This window comes from Haliaeetus albicilla, chromosome 14 (assembly GCF_947461875.1).
Source record: "Haliaeetus albicilla chromosome 14, bHalAlb1.1, whole genome shotgun sequence".
NCBI lineage: Eukaryota > Metazoa > Chordata > Aves > Accipitriformes > Accipitridae > Haliaeetus > Haliaeetus albicilla.
Window position 1 is genome coordinate 20,663,833 of NC_091496.1, and position 6,966 is coordinate 20,670,798.

Below are 6,966 nucleotides of genomic sequence, written 5' to 3' on the forward strand. Positions count from 1 at the left end.
AGTTCTAAAAATAGCATACTTGCATAGCAAAGAATCCCAAAACATGGTGGCTAAACAATTTATGTTGGATTTTGACTTCATTTTTACACCTATTTGAACTGAAAATTTTTGTCAAAGGCAGCCACAGCGAAGGGAAAACAAAGTGCTCTCCACACAAACATCTGATACACAATATATTTCTCAAATCAAACATCAGTTTCAGTACTTTTACTTCTAATTTCTCTCTGTGGTTGTCCTCATCAGGTTTGGATTTCAGAAGATACTTTATTTAGCATGAACTCAGGTAACTGCTTAAGCCAGCATAACCCACATACACATAAACAATATTACTGCAAACACACTATTACTTTCTCTGATAACCCTTTCCTACTCCCTGATCCTTTCCTCTACACTGGAAAGGATCCTCTACACAGCCTTCATCCAAGCAAAGAAAAGTTACTCACTGCCTTCATAAAGTTCAATAATATATAAAGGTTTTCTTATTTATTAAATCCCTTGGAGTGACTTCTCTATTCTCAATTCCTTGCTGTCAGTATCAAAACGTACAAGTGTAATATGTGATGAAGTATAGACACTGAGTGAAGTTGTTTTCCTAGTTAGGTCACTCACAAAGGTGTATCTCCAAGAAACGATCTCCAATGTTTACAATGAGTTAATACTTCAGCCTTAGTATAATTAAGTTAAAATTCAATCAGCAATGAGACACAAATCCAGTCTTAATTACTTCACTACCTCTTCCTCATTCATTCTAGAGGACAGACCTGGTCTGCAGATGATTAATACGGTATGCAATGGAGGAAGCTTCGCTGTTAGAATCCCTACTCATTTACTGCAAAAGAAATCCCAAAATAGATGGGCTTATTCAGAATTAAAACCTTGTCTCCTCATTTACATGGGGAAGAACTACAAAGCAAGGTGACATCAAAATCTGGGGAGGAAAAACAAAGTGAAAAAATAAGTCAGAAGCAAGACTTAATACATGACAACCACAAAAAACCCCAAACAAACAAAAGCTCATAGCCTCCTCTGTTCAGAGAAACCCAACTCATACGTATCTTTGTGTGGTTTAACCCCAGCCACCAACTAAACACCACGCTGCCACTCACTCACTCCCCCCGCCCCCCAGTGGGATGGAGGAGAAAATCGGGAAAAGAAAAGTAAAACTCGTGGGTTGACATAAGAATGGCTTAATAGAACAGAAAAGAAGAAACTAATAATGATAACACTACTAAAATCACAACAGCAATAATAAAAGGACTGGAATGTACAGATGATGCGCAGGGCAATTGCTCACCACCCACCGATCGACACCCAGCTAGTCCCTGAGCGGCGACTCCCTGCCCTCACCCCCCAGTTCCTATACTAGGTGTGACGTCCCATGGTATGGAACACCCCTGTTGGCCAGTTTGGGTCAGGTGCCCTGGCTGTGTCCTGTGCCAACCTCTTGTGCCCCTCCAGCTTTCTTGCTGGCTGGGGATGAGAAGCTGAAAAATCCTTGACTTTAGACTAAACGCTACTGAGCAACAACTGAAAACATCAGTGTTATCAACATTCTTCTCATACTGAACTCAAAACACAGCACTGTACCAGCTACTAGGAAGACAGTTAACTCTGTCCCAGCTGAAACCAGGACAATCGTTCAACAAACAGTAATGAGACCTATGCAAGTTTTCTTTGCTTTGTCTCAGATGCGTCTACCACCTCAGCCAGTGCCTGATTCTGGCTAATAAAGAGATCTTCTAAACTCACGCATGTATAAATCCAGTCTGATATACAATATGGCTTCATAAAGCAGACACTCTCAACAGGCTCAAAAAAAATGCTAGAACAGGAACTTCAAACTGAGCGCTCCTGCAAGACATATTCCAGCACCATCCTCACCCCACGTAAAGGGCGAACACGAATAAATCCTGTGAACACGCTCCCACATGCCTGTGAGGGGCTGGAAGAGGCAAGGCCTCCAGCGTGGCGGCGGGGCGCGCTCTGCCCGAGGGCGCGCTCTGCCCCACAAGGGGCCCGCCCACCGCAGGTGAGGAGCCGGTTGGCTACAGGCGGCGGAGGGCGGGCCGGAGGGGGCGCAGCTCCCTGCTCCGATAGGCTGAGCGGGGCAGCTCACCATATATGGCCAAAGGTCAAAGCACCCTCACGCCGCCAGGGAGGGAGAAGTCGCTCCCAAACGACGCTCCCCAGGCCCGCCCACCCCTTTCCCGAAGGTTCCGGAAGCACAAACCCCGCGCGACACCTCATTAGCCTAATGAGTTCGGGGCCAGGTGATAAAAGGGCACCAACTGACGCCCCGCGCGCGCGCAAGCCCACCGGAACCGGACCAACGCCGGACCCGGGAGCGGCGACACCTGTCTCTCCTCTCTCTCTCCGGTTTGGTTTTTGTTTGGTTTTTTTTCCTGTACTCCCTACACCTCATCCCTTTAGGCGTAAACCCTTGACCAAGTCGGGGACGAGGAGCGGATCCAGCCGCCCCCGGGCTCCTCTCTGAGAAGGGGTCTAGAAAGCAAGGGGGTCTGCTCTGAACCTCCTGACCCAACGGGAGGGATCTCCTTATGGTCTTCCCTCAACCGATCCCCAAATAAGCGAGGCCTGCGCTATAGGTTTGGGGACGCATGGTTAGCACGTGTTATACACGTATTCACTGACGTAGTTTCACGCCAGTTCTTGCGGTGAGCGAATAAAAGTTGACTTTAAGGATCCCTGGTGTCGTTTCACCTGAATCCTGACCTGGGAATCGGCGAACCTGGGTCGTCCTGGGATGTGACAATGCTCAACTCCAAGTCAAAAATCACTGACGTAGACCTCTGATGTGCTAGAAATCCCGGATGATAACAAGATTACAGTTGTGTTTGTAACAAATGAGGTCATTAATATAAAAGCACAAAGGCATCGTTGTTTTGGCAGTGAACGTTGCTTACAGTTGCTCACAACTACTGTGTAATTGCTCATTCTTTATTTTCTGAGCACTTGACACCTTGGATCTGAAGAGCAGAGCCAAGTGCCTGCTGAAGTTAATGGGTATGTATGCTAAATATATAAGTACTCTCCTATGTTAAGTGTTCTTAGAAATCATACCCTGGTGATACTAAATTGGACATCCAAATTTAGTACTTCTGACCTCTATTTTAAGGTTTTGATCATTAAGGTGACACTGGCTAGATGGGGTCCTGGAAGAAGCTGAAGTCTATAGGAGGAAAACAGATCATTTTATTAGATGTATTACCTCAGTGCATACAAAGGCAGCAATTCTTTGTGGTTGACTTAAGAACTATTATTTCTTGATATAGTTTTTGTCTTCATGATTTCGCATGGAAAATGCATCACTGATGCAGAAGTTGCTAGGGGTGAAGCCAAAGGTTTGAGTGATTCAATAAGGAAAATAAGCTTATCAGAGCAGGAGATAAATGCATTAACTGCCTAATTCTGCTAAAACAAGGTAACAGCAGCAAAAGGGCTAATACTGCCGGTATTCTCAATATGCCATTATAACATTTAATGTTTCCAAAGGTATACAAATTCAGAAAGACAGAACTACCTCAATTTATCACTACAGTACCAATGTTATCTTTGCTACCAAGAAAGAAATGGATGGAAAAAAGAAAAAAAAAACAGATTAAGATGAACACTTCAGTGACTGGAGAGACTCTGGGACCACAGAACACAAAGCTCTGTCTGCACCAGCTGAACATCTACAATCATCTAATAACACATAACATAATATTGACAGAGAAATAGGTATATTTAAGGCATATTTTAAGTTCTATCACAGTAGGAAGGGATACAAGGATTTCATCTGGTTTCCAGCTCTTTTTAGGCTCTTGTTACAGCCTTTCTGGGAGCCTTCTGCGTTCAATGCGCACCCCAATATTGAGAACAACAGAGTGCTGGTTACTTACGGTTACTGCAGTGACGTTTCCTTCTTCTCTGAACCTGTAACCTCTTTTGTCCAGAGAACCCAAAGAGTTTCTTTGGCAGCATGGTCTCTTAGCTTTCCAATATTCTACAAAACATAACGGGCAGCCAGGTACTTGCAGTTTGCTCCAGGGGCTGGAGTGAGAAATTACTTTTTTGTATTCATTTAACATCAGGTCACTTTTAATTCATGCCAGGTTCAGTTAAACGTGCAAATAAAGATGTTTATTCACAGTATCTGAAAAATAGATAAAAAGTTTATAAATGGGGGAAAATGAAAAAAAAAATACTCTTATGAAGTTAAGTAAGGAAAGTTGTGGTTTCTTCCTGTCAAGCTGCCTTGCACAGACTTTCCTAATATCCATCTTGCCAAATTACTATGTTCTTTCACATACTTAAACCTCAGACTGCATGCTTTATGGAGAATCTGTATCTTTAGACTATTGCTACACCAGTGCTGCTACATTCACCACAAGCTGGCAGTCTGGAGCCTTCTCTAGGAATTGCAGTTCCTTACTCTTTTCCTTTGCCTGTCACCAGATCACCATCATGTCTTTGTTTTATTCTTCATATTACTTGGTTGTTCATGAAAAGACTTTCTGGCCCCAGCTTTCCTCAGATTTTTAAGACCTACTTTAAGTTTCTGGTGTATTTTTGTAAAACAGGAAGAAGTTCCAATTATTTCACTCAATCTGTGATACACTTCAATAGATTATATACTGAATCAGTGATTGGTTCTCAAGCCATTTAGAAGGTAATTTAAAGAAAAAAAAAAATCAACTTTCATTAATCTCAACTTTCACTAACGCTTAAGGAAATTTTCAGTAGAGGATGTATAAAAAATTGAAGAGGTACAGAGAGGTGCAGACAGAATGAACAACATGCAGTGGGGAAGCACAAAGTGAATATCTAGTCTTTTTTAATTTACTGCAAAATTTTCAACTACCAATTGGGAAACTCTTTAAACTCATAGCTGTTTAAAAAAAAAAAGCAGTTAATAGAGCCACCTATTCTAATATTGTCAGGCTTTCTGTGGTGTGGTAAGTGTAACTATGTAATTCCAAGTAAAATTCAACGTAACTGTAACAATTTTATAGTCCTCCAAGAGATGCTTTATGCAATGATCTGTTTCTATCTATTATTGTGTGTTAAATAATCACCATAATTTCTTGTCAACAGACTGGTGATAGAAACTTCTTAACTAAGCTCTCAAGCCTCTATTACTCAGTTTAGCTGGCAGACCTGGCCAAGACCAAACTTCATTTTTAAGTAGTTGTATTCATATAAACGCACTTTGTAACAGTAGAAACTGGGCAAGTCAAAGTAACCTCACCTCAAATCACTTTGGCCTCAATCGTCTATAGTACCAGTTGAACTGTATCAGTAAATACACACTGTAAGTTAAAAAGTTACTAATATGGAACAAAGGACTGCCAGCATACAGTGTAACAGCTATTTTGTTGGGATTTTGAATAGCACATGAATGAAAAAAAAACCAAAAAAACTTCACATGAGATTTCCAAAGGAAGCATTAACCATAACAGATCATTTACTTCATGTTGACTGGCACTGTCCATTTAGAAGACCACACCAGTGCTATAGAAATACAAACATAAGAATACTATAGCAGAATGCTCAAGAGCTCCACTATTTCAAATCAAAAAGCTATCAACTGATTTCTTCATACTGCCATATATCCACCAAAACATTTTTCACTATATCTGTTCAACTAAAAAAAAAATAAAAAAAAAAAATCAGTCAATTAACCAATGAAAACAACTCAGGTCAAAAAACAAGTACTTGCTTAAACACTATTTCTCTCTCTAAACACTGTCTGAATCAAAAACTTAGCATTGCTTCCAAACCAGTGCTGTTAATGTTTTTCTCCTGCTTCCGCTCCCAAATTAAGACGTAAGTTATTATGACCAGCGACACTGAAGTCAAAGGAGCAGAAATCTATGACTGCCACTGGAAATTGGACACAGTCAAATATCAAAGTCTCACCAAATCATATCTTCACCCAGCTCTCTGCAGAAATGGCATTCATTAAAAAAACCCGCAACAAACCACCCTGCTTCACCCCCACCCCTACCCCAAAAGCCGGGATGACTCACTCCACTTGACAACCTTGACTAATCTCTCTCAATCACCGACCCACAACTGAGCACCAAAACTGGAGGAGCTTTCTCCAGAAAAATTCCAAGATCTCAAGCATATAGTGAGCCACGGCTTCACTGAACTGATGCGACGCCTATCCTTCACCCCAGAACAGCCTTCCCTGCGATGGCTGCCCAGATCGGACCGAAGCGTCATGTGAAGTGCCCCTCCCGAGGCAGACAGTGGCTGCAAGTACAGCAAAAGAGCCCAGAACCAAATCGAGCGTGCGGTACACCACGAACACGTATCGAGGTGGGTTTTTTTTAAACGAAAATATGCGTAACGGAGATCAAATTCCTGAAAAGGCGAGGGCTGCCTTCAGCATTGCGGCGTGCCCGCGCTCCAGCGGAGCGGTGCCCACGAAGGCCTCTCCTCGGGGCTTCGGCCAGGGCAGGCTGCCGGCCCTTCCTGAAGCCGGGGCCCTGCCGGCAGCCCGCTGCGAGCGGGCCGCCCGCCAGGCACCAGCTGCCCGCGCTGCGCCGCCCGCCGGCCCTCGCCGCGAGGACGGGAACGGCCGCTCCTGGCGCGGCCGGCCCGCGGGCAGCTCGGGGCGCCTGCCCGCGGCCTCCCGGGGAAGGCGCTGCCGGCCGGGCAGAGGCCCCGGCGCTCCCTGGAGGCCCGCGGCGCCGCAGGAACCCCCAGGCCGGCGCCGCCGCCCCCCTCAGTCGCCGCAGAAACGAAACGGGCGGAGGCGAGCGGCCGCGCCTTTGCGGAGAAGGCTCGCGTCTCACCCCGGCCCCGGGGCGGCGCGGCAGGACCCCCGGCTCCCCGCCGCCGCCGCCATCCGGATGCGGGCGCGGAGCCGCCCCGCCGCCCCCCCCGGGCGTCGGAGCCCCGGGGGCAGCCATTTTGCGGGCCGCGGACCGGATGACATGTTGCGCGTAGTGCGTG

At 45.3% G+C, this 6,966-nt stretch overlaps 1 protein-coding gene across 15 annotated transcripts in view; it reads right to left on the bottom strand.

Moving 5' to 3' along the window:
• The window catches only part of BRD1 (bromodomain containing 1), a 78,439-nt gene extending 71,482 nt beyond the window's left edge, over positions 1 to 6,957 (bottom strand). For 8 of the 15 annotated variants that reach the window (XM_069801920.1, XM_069801916.1, XM_069801919.1 and 5 more), the window contains exon 1: positions 3,903 to 6,733. The gene's annotated coding sequence lies outside the window, so the exon portion shown is untranslated. Of the gene's footprint in view, positions 1 to 761; positions 855 to 2,733; positions 2,819 to 3,229; positions 6,734 to 6,806 lie in introns of those variants that run through there. The other 7 variants (XM_069801922.1, XM_069801913.1, XM_069801911.1 and 4 more) reach the window with 6 other exon arrangements.
• Positions 6,958 to 6,966: the final 9 nt, after the last annotated feature.